We start from the raw sequence: 24834 nt of genomic DNA, 5'->3' as shown, positions 1-24834 counted from the left end.
AGATGGATGGAAAGAATTAGGATGTATTGCTTGCCACATCTCTGGAAATATTTGCCTCAGAGGTTGAGAAAAAAACACAAGTTAACTTGTGACAGGTCAGCAATGTTCATACACAGAAATACGAATATACTTGTGACTGTTCAGCAAGGTGTTACATGGCAGTATGTACTAAAGAGGATAGTCTGCTTGGACTATAAAACCAGTATATTTCTTTTGTAAACTATTTTAATTGTTCCATTTATTACTTTATTTTTAAAAATTCCTAATTTTATAAACACTCACTCTAAAAACGTCACAGGTCAAAAAATTGTTAAGCATACTATAATTGATATAAATAAACAAAACACAAACTACTTTGAGGTAGTAGTTCAACTAAAAAGGATTCTATAGTGCCTTGAAAGCCCAGGTGAATGAAACTCAAGAGACAAGGCTGAACCTTGAAAACACTTTGTTTGCCTTAAGCACAAACTTGGGAATTATTAACAGATCGAAAGCAATAATTCTTATTTTTATATATTAGCTTATTAGTTCCTTTATGCAGGGTTCTTTTCTATATTCTTTTTAGTGATTATCCAGAAAAATAAGAAACACTACCAACCAAAAATAACAGGGACCTGAACTATAAATCAGGCATTCATTCAACAAATATTTACTGAGCATCCACCCTGCACAGGGAGCTTAGTTTAGAGAGGTAAGATAGTACAAAAATATAAAAATAAAGAAAAGACAACCAAACAAACAAAGTAATTAGCACTATTAGATACAGAAAAGGTGCTATGGGAGTTGAGAAGAAAAGGATTATTTCTGGCTGTGGGAAGCCTGAGGGATTTCATGAAGACAGTGGGGTGGCACACCTGAGATGGAAAGCCTGTGATGTGTTTGACAATGGCGTAGAGGCAGGGCATAACCAGGTGCAGGAACAACAGGAGCAAAGGCACCAAGAGGATATTAGGTTCAGTTTAACTATTCTGTAGATTATGTGAGGGGAGTAATGAGAGCCAAGACTAATAGCCAATACTGAATACTGAGTTAATTAGTCTGGCCTTTCTTTGGAAGGCAGTGGAGAACTACCACAATTAGAGGAAAAACACATTGAGATTAAACTAGTTGGTATGTATAAGAGATAAATTCTAGTGCATAGGGTGGGAGGTGATGTAATGTGAAACACAATAGTCCAAGAGAAAGATTCTGAAGGACTTACTGAATGAGAGAAACAGCAGGAAAAGGGAGAAACATAAATTCAAGATCTAACTGAAATAAATGTGAAGCAAAGGGGAGATTTGAATGGCTCATATTTTAAGCCTGGTCCGCTAGGCAAGCAAGACTCTCAAAATGCAAATATGAAACTGCAATTATAATAAAACTAAACTTTGAAGCGAAAAAATCCAGGCCATCTCATCTGACAGGTAAGCCAGAATTACTTAATACTAGAGCTGCAAGGTAAATCACAGATGATATTATTTCAACTCCTTCAATCCTCCTATCTAATAAAAGACAAAAATGGTAATTAACCGTACCTCCAACACGCTCCCCATAGGCTAATCAGGGTGGTATGCAAATTAACTGCCAACCAAGATGGCGGCCGGCAGCCAGGCAGCTGAAGCGAACAGGAGGCTTGCTTGCTCCAGTGAAGGAGGAAGCCAAGGTTCCCCGCCTGCCGCTGCTGGGCTCTGAGCTGCACTCTAAGAAACAATGTTGCAATTATAGAAGCTAAACAAACCCCATGCTTTCAGCCAACTGGCTGGCCGAGCTAGAGCTGAAACAGTGTTTCAATTATAGAAACCAAACAAACCAGATACCTGCTTTCAGCAGCCGAGGCCTCAGAGCTGGAGCTGAGCCTCAGAGCTGAAGCCGGTTCTCAGTTCCAGTGACAGCCATAGAAGGTAAATAAATCCCAGAATAAAAAAAGAAAAAGAAAAAAAGGAGAGGTTGGGAGCTTCAGTCGCCCACCAGCCTGAAAACGGCCCTTAGCCCCTCACCCAGACTGGCCAGGCACCCCAGTGGTGACCCCTAAACTAACGGGGGTGTGACCAGCTGCAAACAGCCATCATCCCCTCATCCAGGCTGGCAAGGCACCCCAGTGGGGACCCCCACCCTGAAGGGGTGTGACCAGCTGCAAACAGCCATCATCGCCTCATCCAGGCTGGCCAGGCACCCAAGCAAGACTCCCACTCTGATCCAGGACACCCTTCAGGGCAAACCAGCCAGCCCCCACCCGTGCATCAGGCCACTATACTATATAGTAAAAGGGTAATATGCCTCCCAGCACCGGGATCAGCGGAGCCACTAGGCCTCCCGAACCCGGGATCAGCGGAGCCGTGAGGCCTCCCGAACCCAGGATCAGCAGAACCGCGAGGCCTCCCGGCCTGGGATCAGCAGAGCCGTGAGGCCCCCCAGCACCGGGATCAACGGAGCCGCAAGGCCTCCTAGCACTGGGATCAGCTGAGCAGCAAGGCCTCACTGACCTGGTGTCAAGCGGAGCTGCGAGGCCTCCCAGCACTGGGATCAGTGGAGCCGAAAGGCATCCTGGGCCCTGGAGCAGCATGACAGGGGGCAGCGCCCAAACCCCTTGACCACCCTGCGGCTCTGTGTGTGACAAGGGGTGGTTCTCCAACTCCCCTATAAGCCCTGCTCTGTGCCTGATAGGGGGGAGCTCCCCAACCCCCTGATCGGCCCTGCTCTATGAGTGACAGAGGGGTGCTCCCCAACCCACGATGGGCCCTGGTCTGTGTGTGACAGGGTACGGAGCCCCAACCACCTGATGGGCCCTGCTGTATGCGTGACAGGGGGGAGCTCCCCAACCCACGATGGGCCCTGCTCTGTGTGTGACAGGGTACGGAGCCCCAACCCCCTGATGGGCCCTGCTCTATGCGTGATAGGGGGGAGCTCCCCAACCCCCGATAGGCCCTGCTCTGTGCGTGACAGAGGGTGGAGCTGCAACCTCCCCATCGACCCTGCCTTGAGTGTGACAGGGGGCAGTGCCCCAACCCCCCAATCGGCCCTACCCTGAGCGTGACTGGGGGTGGCATCGCACCCTCCCGATCCTCCCTGCTCTGTGCATGACAGGGGGCGGCACCTCAACTCCCCAATCAGCCCTGCTCTGAGCCCGACCAGGGGCTGCACCTAGGGATTGGGTCTGCCCTCTGCCACCCGGGAGGAGCCTAAGCAAGCAGATCATTATCTCCCGAGGGGTCCCAGACTGTGAGAGGGCACAAGTGGGGCTGAGGGACACCCCATCTCCACTCCCCGCCAGTGCACAAATTTTTGTGCACCGGGCCTCTAGTCCTATCTAATAATAGAGAAACATGGTAATTAGCCATACCTCCACTACCCTTCCCATTGGCTAATCAGGGCAATATGCAAATTAACTGCCAACAAGATGGCGGCCGGGAGCCAGGCAGCTTGAAGTGAACAGGAGGCTTGCTTGCTTCAGTGACGGAGGAGGCCAGTGACGTTTCCCGCCTGCATTGGCAGCCTCAGGGCTTGAAGTTTAAGAAACATTCTTACAAATATAGAAGCTAAACAAAACCCCTGAAACCTTTCAGCCAGCCGGGATCTCAGAGCTGGAGTGAGCAGGACCGCAACACTGTTACAATTATAGAACACAAACAAACCAGATACCTGCTTTCAGCAGCCGAGGTGTCAGAACTGGAGCCAAGCCTCAGAGCTAAATCTGGCCCAGAATAAAAAAAAAAAGAAAAAAAGGACAGGTTGGGCGCTTCAGTCACCCGCCAGCCTGAAAACGGCCCTCAGCCCCTCACCCAGACTGGCCAGGCACCCCAGTGGGGACCCCCACCTGATCCAGGATACCCTTCAGGGCAAACCAGCTGGCCCCCACCTGTGCACCAGGCCTCTAGCCTATATAGTAAAAGGGTAATATGCCACCCAGCACCAGGATCAGCAGAGCCGCGAGGCCTCCCGGCACCAGGATCAGCATGGCAGGGGGCAGCAACCAAACACCCCTGATCGCCCTGAGGCTCTGTGTGTGACAGGGGGTGGGGCCACAACCTCCCTATCCACCCTGCTCTGTTCATGACAGGGGAAGGCGTCCCAACCCCCTGATCAGCCCTGCTCTGTGCCTGATAGGGGGGAGCTCCCCAACCCCCTGATCACCCTGTGGCTCTGTGTATAACAGGGTGTGGCGCCCCAACCCCCTGAACGGCCCTGCTCTGTGTGTGACAGGGTACAGTGCCCCAACCCCCCCACCCCCATGGGCCCTGCTCTGTGTGTGACAGGGTAGAGCCATAACCTCCACCTCGGCCCTGCACTGAGTGTGACAGTGGTGGCGCCCCAACCCCCGATCGGCCCTGCTCTGTGGGTGATAGAGGGCGGCGCCCCAAACCCCTGATCCGCCCTGCTCTGTGCATGACAGGGGGCAGTGCCCCAACTCACCTATCGGCCCTGCTGTGTGCATGACAGGGGGGAGCTCCCAAACCCCCTGATCAGCCCTGCTCTGTGGGTGATAGAGGGCGGTGCCCCAACCCCCTGATCCGCCCTGCTCTGTGTGTGACAGGGGGCGGTGTCCCAACTCCCCTATCGGCCCTACTCTGTGCGTGACAGGGGGGAGCTCCCCAACCCCCTTATTAACCCTGCCATGTGCGTGACAGGGTATGAAGCCCCAACCTCGCTGATGGGCCCTGCGCTGTGTGTGACAGGGGCAGCACCCCGACCCCTTGATTGGCCCTGCTCTGTGCCTGACAGGGGGTGGCGCCGCAACCTCCCCATCGACCCTGCCTTGAGTGTGACAGGGGACGGTGCCCCAACCCCCCTATCGGCCCTACCCTTAGCGTGACTGAGGGTGGCATCGCAACCTCCCAATATGCCTTGCTCTGTGCATGACAGGGGTCAGTGCCCCAACTCCCCAATTGCCCCTGCTCTGAGCCCAACCAGGGGCTGCACCTAGGGATTAGGCCTGTCCTCTGCCACCCGGGAGCAGGCCTAAGCCAGCAGGTCGTTATCTCCCGAGGGGTCCCAGACTGCGAGAGGGCACAGGCCGGGCTGAGGGACACCCCCTCCCCCCTGAGTGCACAAATTTTTGAGCACCGGGCCTCTACTATATGATAAAAGGCTAATATGCAAATTGTTCCCTTCGGAGTTCGACTGCTTGCTATGACATGCGCTGACCACCAGGGGGTGGTGCGGAATGAAGGAAGGCCTCAGCCGGCAGCTGGCAGCTGGGAAAGAAAGTCTGGATTGGCCCTGATCACTGGCCAGGCCTAGGGACCCTACCTTTGTATGAATTTCGTGCACCGGGCCTCTAGTTTAAAGATAAAGAAACTAGGTCTAGAAAGATTAAAGTGACTTCTTCAATTGCACTCAGCAAATCACAGCCAAGTGAAACCAGGATCACCCAGTCCAGTGCTTTTCCCACTGGAAAAGCCTGATAGTTTTAACAGGTACAATAACCACCTCACCACTCTTTTTCTCCAAGCCTTCACAGGTACCATTCTCCCTATAGAAAGAAATCCCTTTCCTCCTTCCTTCCGCCAAGCCATACTATCTGTAGTCCTTTACATGAAAAACTGTTATCTACAAAATCTTCGTAGCTGAATTCCACTTTGCTGGTTCCTCCACAACTCCTTCAGAAGTGAATATGTTCACATTTCAATTGGTGTTCTGTCCTTTTCCCCATCATTGTAAATCAAGGGCATAATGCTATTCTTGATTAAAGGTACTGTAATCTGTACTAACTGATGTTTCCTAGTGTTGTAAAGAACAGAAGTACCACAGTGAGCTATGATAAAGGCCACATTTGAACAGATAAAAACTTAAATGGCTTTACCAGGGAGGGGACAGCAAGAAGTTTACCACAGATCAGTGTGGAGGCATGCCACAATTCCTAGAAGCCGTAGGATACATATGGATCACTTTTATTGTGTAGTAAATAATTTAAAACATTAACTTTACAAAACAATCACACTGCAGAGCAAAATGCAAAATCTACATTAATTTTTTTTTTACCTGACATACCTTAAAAAAAAAATAAAGTCAATCTTGTAGGCACAAATTCAAATTATACTACTAATTCCTTTTCCATCTCCTGCTTCCCACCCACAGACATTCTCTTCTGGTTTAGGTGGGAATGCTTAACAAGGATGATTCCCTTCTTACCAGTATTGCTTTCACCAGGGGCAAGTTCTAGTTGTTCAGTTTCTACCTATAATATTGTCCCTCTGAAGAGGCAAAAATAAAATGTAGCAATAGTGTGAGTGAATACCCTTTTTTCTGCTCCTTAAAAATAACACCTCCTCTTCCATAAGCTACTTATGGGAAATAAACATTCCTGTTTTCTTCTCTGGGGCCCTACCTATAATACTAGCACAGCAGTTTGCAAACAGTAGGTGGTCAAATTAACTAAACACAGACACAGTTCTCCTACTATAGTGGTCAGCAAACTGTGGCTCGCAAGCCACATGCGGCTCTTTGGCCCCTTGAGTGTGGCTCTTCCACAAAATACCACGTGCGGGCGCGCCTGTACAGTGTAATTGAAATTTTGTAGTCCATGCGCAGAAGTCCGTATTTTGTGGAAGAGCCACACTCAAGAGGCCAAAGAGCCACATGTGGCTCACGAGCTGCAGTTTGCCGACCACTGTCCTATATGCCAGACAACAGAGATACAAAGATGAATAAGAAAGTCTTACTATTGTTATGGACGAATAGGAGGAATGGAGGAAGAAAAGGAGGAAATGAGGAAGGGCTAAAAATGTAAGTCAAATGGGACATTTTTACTCATTTATTTTTATTGTGTTCACCGCTAGAATAGTGCATGATGCAGAGTAGACATTTAAATATTTTCTTGATAGCAAAAAATTATGAAACAATGTAATAAATACTATATTAAATGTATAAAGTGGTATGGGACAAAGTAGAGAAACTGAGAATAGTGGAATAAAACTTTGCCAAGGAGGTAAGATTTGCACAGTGCCCTGACAGGGAGACTCTTACCTGGCAGATGCACAGTGAGGAAGAGTAAAAAGAGTGAAACTTCTGGCATGTGTATTAATTACGAATTGCTCTCCTAAAAGTGAAGATGGTGATTAAAGAATGATAGCAAGACAGGCCTATTTCTTGAGCATCTTCTCTGAAAACCACTCTAAAGAGTGTGGATTTTATTTCCATATAAAATCAAGCCTGAAGGCATAGAGTAAAACAATCAGATGTCTCTCTCAGAAAAACAGTACTGAGAGTAGTATGCGGAATGATTGGGAGGGGTACTAGAAATGGGGACAAAGGTGGTGGCCTCAGAATCGCCTGGAAGCTTGCTGGAAGCACAGCACCTCAGGCCCCACAACACTTATGGAAAACAGAATATGCATTTTAAGAAGAGTTCCATAATTCATATGGATATATAATTAGGGAGGCGCTCATCTAGAAGTTAAAAGAGCCTACAGTAAAAAAAGCAGCATCCGTGAGAAAAAAGAAGGGAAAAATTTGAGAACATGCGTTAAGAGGAATAAATGCTGGTTTAATAACTGGAAGACAAATATAATTACCAACAGAAATGAAATAATGCCATAGATCTAAAATATGAGAAAATTCTAAAAAAAACCCCACTACATTTCTGACATAGGGCTGTGAATTAAACCCTCATATTGTAAACCCTGAATATACGGAAATGATAATTTTAAGAATAGCTAAAGCCAAAAACTGGTTTTTTTCTTTTGTTTTGCTTTTTTTTTGTTTAAAAATCAAAACAGCCGAAACCGGTTTCGCTCAGTGGATAGAGCATCGGCCTGCGGACTGAAGGGTCCCAGGTTCGATTCCGGTCAAGGGCATGTACCTGGATTGCGGGCACATCCCCAGTGGGGGATGTGCAGGAAGTGGCTGATCGATGTTTCTCTCTCATCGATGTTTCTGACTCTCTATCTCTCTCCCTTCCTCTCTGTAAAAAATCAATAATATATATATATAAAATAAAAAAATCAAAATCAAAACAGCTGCGAAGAGAAGTCCCCATAACTTCAGGCTGTAAAAAGGAGCAGAGATTGTGGCTGAGTGACATGAAGGCTGCTGAAAACCCAGGTGTTCCTCTTAAGGGGTTCACTCCCTCTGAGCTCCACCACTGGGCCAAAGGCTCAGTGGGATAGAGGGACATATGGGGAGGAACTGTACTGTCTGGCATTGGGGCAGGAACTCAAAGGTGGCTTTCTCCCAGGTAGGAGTGTTCACAGGGGTAATTGTTCCTATGCTGAGACCTCCTCCCATCACAGAGCTGACTGGCAGCCATATGTGAGTTTCCATTAGCCTGGCTCACACTGTTTGCTCTGCCTTGGTGATTCCCTGGCTTCTCCATATAAATAGCCTGTCTTGGTTTCCTAAAACCTCTCAAACAAGCAGCAGCTGTTGACAGCATGCCCCATATCTATCAATAAGAGGTCCAATACAGCGGCTAACTTTGCACCTCTTAGAACCAGTGCACCTGGGGGGACAGCTTCACCATACCAGATTAAAATTTCGCACATTCAAGAGTGACACACTCACAGGGCAGGCTCAGTAAGCACCAAAGCCCCACAGAATCAAGTCCTGTTTTATAGGGGTGTCTCCTGCACAGTAGCTCTTCCACTGCAGTCAGAGCTGGTCCTCACAGCCAATTGGCCTGGAGAACAACTCCTCCCAGTAATGCCAACAGCAATCAAAATTCAACTACAACAAGACAGGCCACACAGGGATGCACCTAGAGTGCCCAGCTCAGGAGACTGGGCCCTACAGGACACCAAATACACAAGGCCACTCTAACAAATCCAGGAGACATAGCAGCTCTACCTAATACATAGAAACAAACACAGGGATGCAGTCAAAATGCAGAGACAAAGAAATATGTCAAAAATGGAGGAACCAAGATGGCGGCGTAAGGTACAGACCTGTGCGTGCTGCCTCCCAAAACAACATCGAGACTACCAACAATAAGACAAACAGCTATAATTCAGAACCATAGGAAAGCTGGCCCAGTGGAAGCTCTACAACTGGAAGGAAAGAAAGAAGAGCATTGAGACTGAGTAGGTAGTGCAGAGGCTCCAAGAACGGAGGTATGGAATCGCGCACCAGGCGGGCTGCAACTGGATGCGCGGTTTTTTTCAATCGGAAGGGGCTGCAGACTCTCGAGTCCATTGAGCTTGTTTGGGGCGGGATTATGAGGTCTCAGACCCCTACGGGGAGAGGCGGGACGGCCTTGCAACGGGCCGGAGAGCGAGAGTGGAGGAGATGCCATTGCCCCTTGCTCAGTCCTGGTGATTCCCGGGGACCCCGCCCTACTCAATTTACATCCCCACCCAAGCTGTGCCAGTGGCACAAAGGGAATCACCAGCGCTTTTGCAGCCCAGCCCAGCAGAATGCAGATTTCAACTCCTCGCATACATAGGGGACACACTCAAGAAGCAGAATCAGGTTCGGAGGAAACTGCAGCCAGACCCGGCTGGGCCGGTGACATGGAACGACTGTACCAGCAAACGCACAGGCAGGTCCACCAGATCCAGTCTCACATGGGACGCTGGGAGACGGCAGACAGGCAGTCTGTGCACTTGGTAGAAAACGAAATCTAAGCAAGCATACCAGATATTCAGCCACCAGGAACACCTGAAGATTTTGTCCAGCAAGGAGCTGCCCAACAAAGGACAGAACGCCAAACTTCGTGTTGCCGAGACGGCCCCCGTGAGGCTGAGACGGCCCTGGTGAGGTTGAATTGGCCCTGGTGAGGTTGAGAGGGCCCCTGTGAGGCTGGAACGGCCCCTGTGAGGCTGGGACGACCCCTGTGAGGCTAAGGCGGCCCCTGTGAGGCTGGGATGGCCCCTGTGAGGCTGAGATGGCCCCTGTGAGACTGAGACGGCCCCTGGGAAGCCAAGAAAAATACCACAGGAACTCACTCAAATATGGACAATAAGGATCATTATAGACTGATGAACAATAATGGATACAGAGGCAGAGCAGCATTGAGCAGACTGTCAAACTACATTGGGAAGCCTGGGGAGGGTAGGAGATCAACCAAAGGACTTGTATGCATGCATATGAGAATAACCAATGGACACAAGACACTGGGGGGTCGGGGAGGCCAGGGGAATGTCAAGAGAGGGAAAAAAGGAGACATGTTTAATACTCTTTGTAATACTTTAAGAAGAAAAAAAAAGAAATATGTCAAAAATGAAAGAAGTCTCCAGAATAAAACTAAATGAAATGGAAGCAAGCAATAGAATAGATACAGAGTTCAAAACAAAGGTTATAAGTTTGCTCAAGGATCTTAATGAGAGTTTCAAGGGAGTTAGTCAGACTTTCAAGGATCTTAGTGAGAATGTTAAAGATATGAAAAAGGACCAGTCAGAAATTAAGCATACACTAACTGAAATAAAGAATAATTTACAGGGACCCACCAGTAGAGGAGAGGATTCTGAGAATCAAATCAACAATTTGGAATATTTGGAAGCAAAAAACATCCAATCAAAAGAGCAAAAAGAAAAAAGAATAAAAAAATATGAAGATAGTCTATGGAGCCTCTGGGACAAATTCAAACATACCATCATTTGCATTATGGGGGTGCCAGAAGGAGCAGAGAGAGCAAGATATTGAAAACCTATTTGAAGAAATAATGACAGAAAACTTCCCCTACCTGGTGAAAGAAGTAGACTTACAAGTCCAGGAAGCACAGAGAACCCCAAACAAAAGGAATCCAAAGAGGACCACACCAAGACACATCATAATTAAAATGCCAAGGGCAAAAGACAAAGAGAGAATCTTAAAAGCAGCAAGAGAAAGAAAGTCAATTACCTACAAGGGAGTACCCATACGACTGTCAGCTGATTTCTCAACAGAAACTTTGCAGGCCAGAAGGGAGTGGCAAGAAATATTCAAAGTGATGAATACCAAGAACCTACAACCAAGATTACTTTATCCAGCAAAGCTATCATTCAGAATTGAAGGTCAGATAAAGAGCTTCACAGATAAGGAAAAGCTAAAGGGGTTCATCACCACTAAACTAGTATTATATGAAATGCTGAAAGGTATCCTTGAAGAAGAGGAAGAAGAAGAGAAAAAGGTAAAGATAAAAATTATGAACAACAAATACACATCTATCAACAAGTGAATCTAAAAATCAAGTGAATAAATAATCTGATGAACAGAAAATAAATAAATAAATAAATAAATAAATAAATAAATAAATAAAATGCAAAAGGTTAAAAACAAAGAAATAATCTTAAAAGCAGCTAGAGAGCCTGGCTGGTTTGGCTCAGTGGATAGCCTGGGGACTGAATGGTCCCGGGTTTAATTCTGGTTAAGGGCATATGAATGGGTTGCCGGCTCAATCCCCAGTAGGGGGCGTGCAGGAGGCAGCCAATTAATGATTGTCTCATATCATTGATGTTTCTATGTCTCTCTCCCTCTCCCTTCCTCCCTGAAATCAATAAAAAAATATTTTAGAAAAGCAGTTAATAAGAAGATAAAAGACATGTACAATAAATATAAATCGGAAAATCATATGTTGGAGAACCAAGATGGCGGCATAGGTTAACGCCGGAGTTTGCTGCTTTGAACAACTACTTCAAAAGTGAAACCAAAAAACGGAAGGGACATCACCCAGAACCACAGGAACACTGGCTGAGTGGAAGTCCTGCAACTAGGAGGAAAGAGAAACGCACACGGACACTCAGAGGAGGCGCAGTGCTGAAGTCAAATTCTGAGGTGCGGAGTGCGCGAGCGGGCTGGCGGCGGAGGGCGCGGTTGTTGTTTTCAATCGGGAGGGAGTCGCAGACTCTGAGCTCCAGATACAGGCGAGTCTTTAGGGACCCAGACTCAAAGGGAGAAGCGGGACTGTCTGGCTTCGGTCAGAGCGAGTGCAGCTTTCTCTCCCAGCTTTGCAGCGGGTGCTGGGACTCAGAGAGGCAGAGCCCCTGGGGACAGGACTGAGAGCCGCCATAACTGCTCTCTCCGGCCCACCCTGTTGATCCTGTGCGACCCGCCCCGCCCAAGCCCTGCACAGAGGCATTTGCCGGATAGCCTCAGGCAAAGGCTAGATTAGCACCTCCCTAGGGGACAGAAGTTCTCCTCACTGCTGACACGGCTGATTCTCATAGCCACTTGGCCTGGAGGTCAAACCCTCCCTGGGATTAGCTACAACAATCAAGATTTATCTATAAGACTGCGAACAAAGACCACTAGGGGGTGCACCAAGGAAGCATAACAAAATGCGGAGACAAAGAAACAGGACAAAATTGTCAATGGAAGAAATAGAGTTCAGAACCACACTTTTAAGGTCTCTCAAGAACTGTTTAGAAGCTGCCGATAAACTTAATGAGATCTACACGAAAACTAATAAGACCCTCGATCTTATATTGGGGAACCAACTAGAAATTAAGCACACACGGACTGAAATAACCAATATTATACAGTCGCCCGACAGCAGACCAGAGGAGCGCAAGAATCAAGTCAATGATTTGAAATGCGAGGAAGCAAAAAACATCCAACCGGAAAAGCAAAATGAAAAAAGAATCCAAAAATGCGAGGATAGTGTAAGGAGCCTCTGGGACAGCTTCAAGCATACCAACATCAGAATTATAGGGGTGCCAGAAGATGAGAGAGAGCAAGATATTGAAAACCTATTTGAAGAAATAATGACAGAAAACTCCCCCCACCTGGTGAAAGAAATGGACTTACAGGTCCAAGAAGCGCGGAGAACCCCAAACAAAAGGAATCCAAAGAGGACCACACCAAGACACATCATAATTAAAATGCCAAGAGCAAAAGACAAAGAGAGAATCTTAAAAACAGCAAGAGAAAGAAACTCAGTTACCTACAAGGGAATACCCATACGACTATCAGCTGATTTCTCAACAGAAACTTTGCAGGCCAGGAGGGAGTGGCAAGAAATATTCAAAGTGATGAATACCAAGAACCTACAACCAAGATTACTTTATCCAGCAAAGCTATCATTCAGAATTGAAGGTCAGATAAAGAGCTTCACAGATAAGGAAAAGCTAAAGGAGTTCATCACCACCAAACCAGGATTATATGAAATGCTGAAAGGTATCCTTTAAGAAGAGGAAGAGGAAGAAAAAGGTAAAGATACAAATTATGAACAACAAATATGCATCTATCAACAAGTGAATCTAAGAATCAAGTGAATCAATAATCTGATGAACAGAATGAACTGTTGATTATAATAGAATCAGGGACATAGAAAGGGAATGGACTGACTATTCTTGGGGGGGAAAGGGGTGTGGGAGATGTGGGAAGAGACTGGACAAAAATCGTGCACCTATGGATGAGGACAGTGGGTGGGGAGTGAGGGCGGAGGGTGGGGCGGGAACTGGGAGGAGGGGAGTTATGGGGGGGAAAAGAGGAACAAATGTAATAATCTGAACAATAAAGATTTAGTTAAAAAAAATAAATATAAATCTATCAACAATTGAATCTAAAAATCAAAATAAATAAGGAATCTAATGAACTGAATAAGCGGATGAATGAAACAGAACCAGAGACATGGAAACATGGAACAGATTGATGAATCTCAGAGGGAAGGGGGGAGGGGTGGGTGAGCAGAGATTAACCAAAGAACTTACAAGCATGTATGCATTACCTATGGACACAGGCAATAGGGTAGTGAAGGCTTGGGTGAAGGGGGGTAATGGGCAGAAAAAAGGGGAACATCTGTAATACTCTCAACAATATTTAAAACAAATAAATAAATAAAATCAATATCTTTATTATTGCCAAAAAGTTATCAAGTTGAATTACAGACAACTGAAGTTTGAAGCAAGACCTTCAGTGACAAAATAAAAACTAAGACCTACAAAGGTTAATAGTATCATGGCCAAAGATAAAATGTCTTTAAATCCACATTTTATTTACATGTAAATTATGAATGTTCACATTTGAAAATACTGACATTTTGTTAATCTATGGCAGTTGACAAATCAAAATTAGTAAACCAAATCTATAAATAGATTCTTTCAAAGTCTAAGAAATATTTATCTTAAAATGCATGCCTAATAGCTCAACTATTAAAAATTTTTTTTTTTTATTGATTTCAGAGAGGAAGGGAGAGGGAGAGAGAGAAAGAAACATCAACGATGAGAGAGAATAATTGATCGGCTCCTGCACCCCCCAACTGGGATCGAGCCCGTAACTCGGGCATGTGCTCTAACTGGAAATCAAACCATGATCTTCCAGTTCATAGGTCTACGCTCAACCACTGAGTCATGCTGGCCAGACCGAATGATTAATTTATAACAAATATATATTAAATATAAGGTAACTTTTTACTCTATATCTGGATTTTTAACAACTCTCATGGGTGCTGGGAGGCAGAAGATTCAGTGGGAGAGAAGCATGATACTGATGATGGTCTAACTCTGTTTGGATGCTATTTTCACAGATGGTAGTACTTATAAATGAATGAAGTGAAATATCCATAGATCAATGACAAAAATGTGTTACGAATCAAGAATTATGACTAAGAAAAATCTGTGCATCTGAGGTTTAAAAAGTGAAGAAAATTTTTCTCACATATTCCGCCTGCCTCAGTACCAAGGTTTAATTAGCAATTCAACCACAGTTTTCTTAACATTCTCAGCAGAAACTTGGGGCTAACATTCCTATCTTTTTTTTTTTTTAATATATTTTATTGATTTTTCACAGAGAGGAAGGGAGAGAGATAGAGAGCTAGAAACATCGATGAGAGAGAAACATCGATCAGCCGCCTCCCGCACATCTCCCACCGGGGATATGCCCGCAACCCAGGCACATGCCCTTGACCAGAATCAAACCCGGGACCCTTCAGTCCGCAGGCCGACACTCTATCCACCGAGCCAAACCGGTTTCGGCAACATTCATATCTTAATTTGAAAAAATATTATAAATGACCTGCCCCAAAATATTACCAATGATCTGTCCAAACGTGGTGGGCGGGCTAAATGGAATTGGTGAAAATTTCTTCCCAGTGAAGCTGGGCTTCGCGTTTTCCAGAACAACTATGATGTGCATTAGCAACTAGAGAAGACACAGAAGGTAAAATATCAAGGATGTTGGATCAGTTCTTCCAAAGACAACTGAGCAGACTTGAATTGTCTCTCAAAAAGTATTGAGAGGAACTCTGTGTCATTTGAAAAAATAATTTAACCCCTCACCCTTGCCTAACCATTTTAATGATGTAATATAGAAACTCTTAAATTGGTAAGAAAATGGGACTCAAAATATAAAATTGCTCTTAAAAATTTATTTCTATAATATTTTGCTTCATAAATCAGAGCTACCTAGTTAACCAACCAAAAAATACGCAGGCCTATGGTAACTTTTGAGGTGACAAAGTTATCAGTGAACTTTTCCCCTCTAGCAGAATCAATAAAGATCAGAATAAAGACTAGGTGATGCATCCCCCAGCCCCCAGAGGGCACGGCTTTTTCTCTTTCCCCTTAGTAACTGTTAATCCTTAGTAGTCTGTACTGAATGGATAAACTAAGGCACACCAATACAGGCCTCAGTTTTCACCACAGTACAGTGAATACAGATTAGGAATGTTACAGAAAGACGGCAAAGAAGAAAAAAAATAGGAAAGCAATATTAATCCTGCTGAACAGAATAACTGGATTATTAAAGATTTTTTTACTTAGAGTCAGATTTGCAAGATGAAAAGGTTCTGGAGATCTGTTTCACAACAATGGACATATACTTAACACTACTGAATTGTAAACTTAAAAATGCTTAAGATGGTAAATTTTATGTTATGTGTTTTTTTTATCACAATTTTGAAAAAAACTCATATTAAAAGTATCTACTTCCAAGGGTTGTTGCAATAATTAAATAAGGTAACACTTTATAAAAGCTAGGGGAGCCTGGCACACAGTAAATGTTCTATAACACATTAATATTACAATTATTTCATCTTCCTCCTCACAATGATAGTGTGTGGAGAGAAAAAAGTAACTACCCCCCAAAATTTGGAGGTTTCAGAACAATAAAAATTCATATTCTTTTATTATGTGGCCTACCATGTTCATGACCCAATAAAAACTATTTGGAAACCCATTTTATTCAAAGCCTTACTACTCATGCCTTCCATCCAGAGCTAAAGTCTTAGACTTAAAAAAGTCTAAAAAGCCCCCTCCCTCCCCTTCCCCCTACTTTCTCTCCTCCCTTTTTGTATTTCCTTTTCACTGTGAGCACTGAGCTATGAGAGCACAGAAACCTGAACTTTGACAAGAAGTTCTGGGAAGGGGTGTGTGTGCAGAAAAATCAACAAATCAGCACTGAGAAGGGAGCCGACTGCTGCTCTGCAGCTTTAGAGAGTAGCTGGAGGGAGTAACAGAATTTGCCCTCTGCAGCTGGCGTCACAGTTCATTAGAGAACACTGTTAAAAATCGATCCACCTCCTCCATCCTCAAGAACAAGCAGTGGCTGAAACCGGTTTGGCTAGGTGGGTAGAGCGTTGGCCTGGCCTGCGGACTGAAGGGTCCAGGGTTCGATTCTGGTCAAGGGCATGTACCTGGGTTGCGGGCACATCCCCAGTAGGAGATGTGCAGGAGGCAGCTGATTGATGTTTCTCTCTCATCAATGTTTCTAACTCTCTATCTCTCTCCCTTCCTCTCTGTAAAAAATCAATAAAATATATTAAAAAAAAAAAAAAAGAACAAGCAGTGGCTGCTGGGAAAAGAACTCAGGACTGAGCAAAGAGAACAACTCCAAACTCTGGCAGGTTATAGGGAAGGAGAGAATGGAGCATATGCCATGAAAAAAAATTCTTCACTTCAAAAATTCCCACCTGCCTAATAAACGAAGATTGTCTCCAGACTGAAAACTGACACAAATAGAATATTACTAATTTCTTTTTTAAAAATAGATTTTTATTGATTTCAGAGAGGAAGAGGGAGAAGACAGATAAAAACATCAGTGATGAGAGAGAATCATTGACTGGCTGCCTTCTGCATGCCCCACCCTGAGGATCCAGACGTGAACAACCGCTGCATGTGCACAGAAATCAAATCATGACCTCCTAGTTCATAGGTCGACGCTCAACCACAGAGCCATGCCAGCCAGGCACTAATTTCTTTAATGTACCACCCACTTCACACCTTTTTTTTCTTTCTCTCCCTTCCCTTCCTCTTTCCTCTTCCCCGTTCCCTTCTTTCTTTCCTTCCTTCCTTGTTTATTTATTGTAAACACTCGCCAGGGGATATTTTTTTCACTGATTTTTTTTTTTAAAAGAGAGCAGGGGGGTGGGGGTGGGGGAGAAAGGGAAACAACGATGTGAGAGAGACCCATCAATTGGTTGCCTCCTGCAACTGCCCTGACTGTACCCGGGGATCAAACCTGCAACCCAGGTAAGTGCTCTTGATCGGGAATAGAATCTGTGAGCCTTCGGTATGTGGGCCAACGCTTTAACCACTGAGAAACATTGGCCAGGGGAACACTTTTTCTTAAATAACATTACAGATACTTCCTATTGCTTGAAACACTTCTAATCCCTATAGAAATTTTCTTTAACTTCTGTTAAAGATGATGCTCGAGAGAAACCTTTCTTTTCCTCAACTTTCAAGTTAGGATAAAGCTGACAGATTTATACTACTGACATTCAGGCATACTAATTCCTTTAAGTTTACTTAAGGAGAAGAAAAAATGGCCTAAAGAAAGTAATGTATGTTGTATTTGATTTTAGAAGGCTACAAACTTTTTAATTTGCACAAGAACCAATTGCCATGTAGCAAGTGTCTCAGTCAAAGATGGGGGGGGGGGGGGGCTTCTGTATAGGACCTAGAACCTCGCTTACGTAAAAGAGATGCAAAACAGGCCCTCTGAAGGATCATCCCAGCTTCTATCCAAGAAAGAATGCCTGGAGTGTAGGCTTAGACTACATGAAGAAACAAGCATACTAGCCTCCAGAAGGCACCGCTGAATTTTGCAGCTGATGCTTTCTAAGTTGGTATAAGTTAATTTAATCCCAAAGGCCCGCCTCTTGCCAATTTAGACTGTAAAATATAAATCAGTTTGAGTGGGTATAATGGTGAGAGACTTTCCCAAAGGCCAGTAGGTCTGTATTGCTGCTCTGCTGCAAAACTACACCATTCCTCTTAATCTGGACCCATGAAACAGCTGTGTCACTGGTGATAATGTTGGGTACAAACCTAAAGGAAACCAAAATAGCTCCTCCCCTCAAATATGACTGCTACCTTAAAATATCAGGCTAAATGAAAATACAAGTTACACCAATGAATGTGTAAATCTAGAAGAATATGATTTACTGAGAAGTTATAAATTACCAATGCTGGCTCCAGAAGTAATAGAAGGCTTAGAAGTTTCATGGATCTTCTCTCTCCCCCCCCCCCCCAAAAAAAAACCCATAACAATTCCTGAGCACTGAAAAAGTTGGAAAGCTTCAACATGTTCAGTGAGGTTAGTATTGGACAAGCATGGCCATGCAGAGAAGAAATCTGGAAAAGCAGGTTCTTGGCACACCATACACAGCCTCAGATACCAGATTGAGTAATCTAGACTTCATTGCTTATGTGTTCCCCGGGCTCCACAGAATACAGGAACAAGGTGAAAATGGCACAGCTTCTTAGAGCGTCGGTTTTACTTTGCTTTTTTGTTGTTGTCATTGTTTTGCTTAGGAAGATATTTGTAACTTAAACATTTCATAAATTAAAAAAATAAAACAGAAGACTTCATCAGACAACTTATGTTTGGAATTTCTTCAGACCATCACTCTAGACCTCAAATGTTATGCAGTTTTTATTCTCTGCCATTAGGAACTCAGTACTGGGTTAGTTGGAAATTATTTTTGGTACTGGGGAGCCACTAAAAATCAGGGAATGTTTTTGAACAGAGAAAAGAAAGAATAATCAAACTTGGAAGGTTAGTCCTGGTACGGTTTTCAGGACACATTTTATGGAGAGAGACTAGGCCACAGTGGTTCTCAACCTTCCTAATGCCGCGACCCTTTAATACAGTTCCTCATGTTGTGATGACTCCCAACCATAAAATTATTTTCGTTGCTACTTCATAACTGTAATTTTGCTACTGTTATGAATTGTAATGTAAATATCTGATATGCAGGATGTATTTTCATTGTTCGTGACCCACAGGTTAAGAATCGCTGGACTAGGGCGAGAAGATCCCTGATCTAGTCCAAGGAACAAGTGATGGGGCCAATACTAGAATGATGACAGTAGAAATGGGAAGGATAAAAAGCACAAAGAGAATTTCAGAAGTAGAGTCAACAAGATTTTGCAACTAACAGTATGTGTTAAAAGAAGTAGAACAAGGAAATTTTAGTTAAGTTTAATCCCCCCCCCCAAAGATTACAATATAAACAAAAAAAACATGATAAAAGTTGAATAAATGATAGGTGGGAGGGGGATAGAGGCAATAGACTTGATGCTTGAAATAAGGTCCTAGAAATAAGCTTCTAGAAGTTTAAAGTGGGCATGTCTGGCCCTAGCCGGTTTGGCTCAGTGGATAGAACATAGGCCTGAGGACCAAAGAGTCCCGGATTTGATTCCGTCAAGGGCCTGTACCTAGGTTGCAGGCTCCTCCCTGGCCTGGGCCCTGGTCAGGCAAACAATCGATGTGTTTCTATCACATCGATATTTCTCTCTGTCTTTCCTTCTCTCTTCTACTCTCTCTAAAAATCAATGGAAAAATATCCTTGGGTGAGGATTAAAAAATAAAAATAAAGTGGACATGTCTGATTGTGTCCTGCTCTCGTGCATGAGAACGACAAAAATGCATATACACAGAAAACTTCATATGTAACTTTGATGTGTGTAGGGGGCTGAGGGTTGGGGTTCTTTTAACTAAACAATTCAACCAGTTCACCATATTTTGGGGAATGTGACAGTGGGATATGACAGAAGTGGAAAGGCAAGCCATGCATATGAATTGCCTAAGTGCCAGGCTCTGTGTTAAGTACTGGAAATGCAAAGAGGATAATGAGAATCTTATCCTTAAGAAACATAAGACATAGAAAGGGGTTAGGAAAAAAATAACTGTTATCAATTCAATGTTATGATTAGGACAGCAGAAAATGCTGCTGTGGAGATTAGCAAAAGTTGAAGAATGAGTAGCACTCAGCCAGTACACACAAGGGAGCCAGTAAGAGCAAAATGTTGTTTATCTTTAAGAATGAAATGTTAAAAATGAAAATTTCATGATCTGTGCCAAAACCCCTGGTACTGCCCAGTGCCTCCATAGAGGGGTCATGGAATTTTCACAGAGAAAACGGAAAGAAATTAGCCAGTGGGAACAACTGGTCTAACAGATGAATGTATGATTCAAGTTTTCAGAAATGTCAGAAATTCAATCAAGAGAAGAAATCTGGAAAGTCAGGACAAACTAGGAATGACCAGGGTGTGATTATAACTAAGAAAATAATACCATTCATTTTTCAAAAGATGGTATAACCAAAAATATGTGTATGCTATTTATAATGGGAAAGATGCCACAAGGGAGTTTATCAAGTTCTTTATCCTGAGGGAGACACTGTGATGATCTTTGTTGTGAGGCAGCAATATCTAATCAGGCCTAGGAGAAATTATCCCCTCAAGACTAATTCATTCTCTTCTGATACTCAGCTCCTTAATTACTAAGTGGGTCTTGGTATTAGGAAGGTGGTATGTGTGAAATGGCAGGTGTGAATATAATGACCATAAAGGTTATCAACCCTGTTTTCAATAAATGTCATTTTGAGACTCTGGGCCTAATGACATCATTCAGTTATCGAAACTACAAAGCTGAGGACAAGGATTGTTGATCGCAATAGATTAAGATAGAGATTAAATAAGAATGAAAATGCACAGAATAGTGAGGGAATGTTTCAGAAGTACAACTGGCAAACAACTAAGTATGCTTTTGTTGGGCTGAGGAAAAGATTTTTCAGCAAATTCTTTCACAAAATAAAGTTGAATGTAAATACTCGCTCAATTGTTTTATTTTCAGAGAGCAGTAATTAGGGAAGAGACAATAGCCTAAAATAACCCTAATCAATGCCAGTTTTAGATGTTTACAGATGTCATCTGATTCAATCCACTTTACAAGGAGACAAAAAGAACACTTTAAAACAGTGGTTCTTGATGGTCTTAGGCGACCCCTGTGAAAGGGTCGTTCGACCCCCAAAGGGGTCGCGACCCACAGGTTGAGAACCGCTGCTCTAGAGGCTGCAGTTGGTGAGGTGGGCCTGTTCGCATGCCCTGGAAACGCTGGGACTGTGAACACTGGAGAGCAGAGTGCAGCTGCCGCTCCCAGGCCGTCTGATTTTTCAAGAGAAGCCAGAAACGCAAACATTTAAGTGAAATTTTCAGTATTTTTAATGTTGCCCACTAAGTTTAAAATATGCCCATGAGGATCAGACAAATCATGTGTACACTTGGGGCACCAATCTGCAAGGTCAGCACACTAGTACACGAGTGAGCCCCGCTTTCCTGTGCTATTGGTCATTTTTTTTTTTTTTATGGTTTCAATTTGTTTCTGTGGCTTCTGAACCCCTTTGCACCATTTTTGAGTGTTCAGTTGAAATCATCAGTCTAAGATCCCAGCCCTCGAGGGTCAGTGGTTGAGCATCAACCAATGAACCATGAGGTCACAGTTCAATTCCCGGTCAGGGCACAAGCCCTGGTTGCGGGCTCGATCCCCAGTATGGAGTGTGCAGGAGGCGGCCAATCAATGATTCTCTCTCCTCATTGATGTTTCTATCTCTCTCCCTCTCCTGTCCTCTCTGAAATCAATAAAAAAACATATTTTAAAAAAGGAGAGAAAAAAAAAAACAGTGGTTCTCAACCTTTCTAATGCCGTGACCCTTTAATACAGTTCCTCATGTTGTGATGACCCCCAACCATAAAATTATTTTCGTTGCTACTTCATAACTGTAATTTTGCTACTGTTATGAATCGTAATGTAAATATCTGATATGCAAGATATATTTTCATTATTACAAATTGAACATAATTATAGTGATTAATCACAAAAACAATATGCAATTATATGTGTTTTCCGATGGTCTTAGGTGACCCCTGTGAAAGGGTTGTTCAACCCCCAAAGGGGTCGCGACCCACAGGTTGAGAACCACTGTTTTAAAATGATTCAGCAGTTGCTTTGGGTGTAATATAAATTACAAGTGTTAATTGTCATTATAACAATGACTGGAAATAGAAATGTGTAAGTATTTATGTTGAATATACACCTATAGAGCAACTGAAAACCCCAACTATCCTATTAAATGAACAGGTACCTGTGATTTAGGATAAATTTTCAGAAAACAGCATCAGCATCAAAAGTAGATTCAAAACCTTAAGACAGAAGTGAGGCTGAAGTGCTCTAGAAAACTATAGTTGAATGTTCAAAAGTGGTTCTAGTGATGATGAACAAATTATTTTTGGAAATAAGAACAGGAAAAAAGCAATTAACCTATATAATAAGGAAGGAATATGCAAATGGCCCATCAAATCACGACAAAGATGGCGACACCCACAGCCAATAAGGAGGGAACATGCAAATTGACACTTGTAATTTGCATATTGCAAAGATGGCGGTGGCAGGGCTGGGTCGCTTGTGTTGTCATGGTGACGATGCAGGTGTTCCGCCCCACCCTGGCCGCTCCGGGCCCCTGGACAGTGCGTGTGTGCAGGCGCTGAGCGGGGGGATGGGGTGGGATGCCTGTTATTGGGGGGGGGGGGGTGCAGGGAGCTACAGGAGAGCAGCAGGGCTGGAGCAAAGGCAGGAGGCAGCTCCGGCCATGAGCGAAGGTGGGAGGCGGCTCCAGCCTGGAGCGAAGGCCCAGGTCCCAGAGGGAAGCCGGTGCCAGCAGCCAGGGGAAGGAAGGCCTATTCTTGCATGAATCTTCATGCATCAGGCCTCTAGTTTCCAAATTTAAAAAAAATTCATGAAGGCAGAGGGGTGACGGGGGTGGCTCTTGTGTACCCCACCCTCCACAGTGGGCTTGCGTGGTCTCTGGCCTGTTTGCGAACCACTTCCAGTTGGTGCTGTTGGCCAGCTCCTGGTTCCCCTGCATCTCTCTAGTTGTCCCCACTTTGCCCCATGATGCCGGTGGACCTCAGCCAGTGGTCCGGGCCCCTGAGCCTGCAGGAAGTGGATCCGCTGCAGGTCAAATACTCCGGAGCAGAGGTCAACGAGCTGATGCCCACCCAGGTTAAGAACCGGCCTACTGGTATTTCATGGGATGGCGTTGATCCAAGTAAACTCTACTCCCCGGTCTTGACAGACCCAGATGCTCCAAACAGAAAGGACCCCAAATTTAGGGAATGGCACCATTTCCTGGTGGTCAACATGAAGGGCAACGACATCAGCAGTGGCACCGTCCTCTCTGATTATGTGGGCTCTGAGCCTCCTAAGGGCACAGGCCTTCACCACTATATCTGGCTGATTTACGAGCAGGCCAAGCCGCTGAAGTATGACAAGCCCATTCTCAGCAACTGATCTGGAGACCACCGTGGCAAATTCAAGGTGGCACCTTTCTGCAAAAAGTATGACCTTGGGTTCCCAGTGGACGGCACATGTTACCAGGCGGAATGGGATGACTATGTGCCCAAGCTCTATGAGCAGCTGGCTGGGCAGTAGGGGAAAGCCAGGAGACAGAATTTGCCCCAGGGGTCCCAAGCAGTGTTCTCAAGTTCAGTGATGCATGTTGATTTCTCCTCTTCCCTGTTCCCACTCTCACAGGTGAGACCTGAGCAGATAGTGCTGTAGGGTGACTTTTCCTTCTACCTGTCCGTTATAATTGTACAGGGTCACACACCCTGGATTTGTTTTGATCAAATTTGAACTCCATTTTCAGGGCTATTTTGGTACTATGATATGGTCATCAGATTGTTAATCCTATATAATAAAAGGCTAATATGCAAATCGATTGAACGGCAGAACCACTGGTTGCTATAATGTGCACTGACCACCAGGGGACAGACACTCAAGGCAGGAGCTGCCCCCTGGTGGTCAGTGCACTTCTACAGGGGGAGCACCACTCAGCCAGAAGCCGGCTCATGGCTGGCCAATGCAGCAGAGGTGGCGGGAGCCTCTTCCGCCTCCGTGGCAGCACTAAGGATGTCTGACTGTGAGAGGGCACAGGCCGGGCTCAGGGAGCACCCCCGCCTCCCCGAGTGCACAAATCCTGTGCACTGGGCCTCTAGTCTATACTAATAAAAGCCTAAGTGGCACTCACACCCTCATGTCATCACAAGATGGCTGCCCCCACATCATCACAAGATGGCCACCACAAGATGGCTGGTAGGGGAGGGCAGTTGTGGGCGATTGGGCCGGCAGAGGAGGGCAATTGGGAGTGACCAGGCCAGCAGGGGAGCAGTTAAGTGTCAATCAGGCTGGCAGGGGAGTGGTTAGGGGCCATCAGGCTGGCAGGCAGAAGCAGTTAGGGGCAATCAGGCAGGCAAGTGGTTAGGAGCCAGCAGTCCCGGATTGTGAGAGGGATCAGATTGGAGAGGGTGCAGGCTGGGCTGAGGGACCACCCCCCTCCAGTGCATGAATTTTTGTGCACTGGGCCTCTAGTATTAGAATAACAACTCAGAATTTAAAGCGGTATCCTTTGAACAGCAGTAATGGAAAAAGCAATCTGGAGAGTTCCTTTTCTGTTGAGCTACAGGGCTGGGTGAGAGGTTATCTGAAATCCATTAGTCTGTGCCTGTTAAATTTATCACCCTTTGTTGGTGTAACAAAAGCCAGTCTGGAGTTGCTAAATGTTGTGTTAATTCTGCTGTTTGCTTACAGATGAATAAAAATAAAAACATTGTGTGGAAAAAAAAATTTCAAATGTTTATGTAAACTTGCTAAAATACATTTTCCAAATAGAAATTTTACTATTTGATCTATCATTATAAGTTTATACATATTATGGTA

General features: G+C 44.7%; 1 protein-coding gene and 1 pseudogene across 4 annotated transcripts in view; one reads left to right on the top strand and one right to left on the bottom strand.

The window, feature by feature from the left end:
- Positions 1–24834, bottom strand: part of LOC132228215 (chromatin remodeling regulator CECR2) — a 240285-nt gene that overhangs the window by 69491 nt on the left and 145960 nt on the right. The gene's annotated exons all lie outside the window — the stretch shown is intronic.
- On the top strand, positions 23011–23755 carry LOC132226296 (phosphatidylethanolamine-binding protein 1-like; annotated as a pseudogene).

This window comes from Myotis daubentonii, chromosome 2, assembly GCF_963259705.1.
Source record: "Myotis daubentonii chromosome 2, mMyoDau2.1, whole genome shotgun sequence".
NCBI classification, from domain to species: domain Eukaryota; kingdom Metazoa; phylum Chordata; class Mammalia; order Chiroptera; family Vespertilionidae; genus Myotis; species Myotis daubentonii.
The sequence above is the reverse complement of the archived record's forward strand: the minus strand, read 5'-3'. Positions and strand labels throughout refer to the sequence as shown.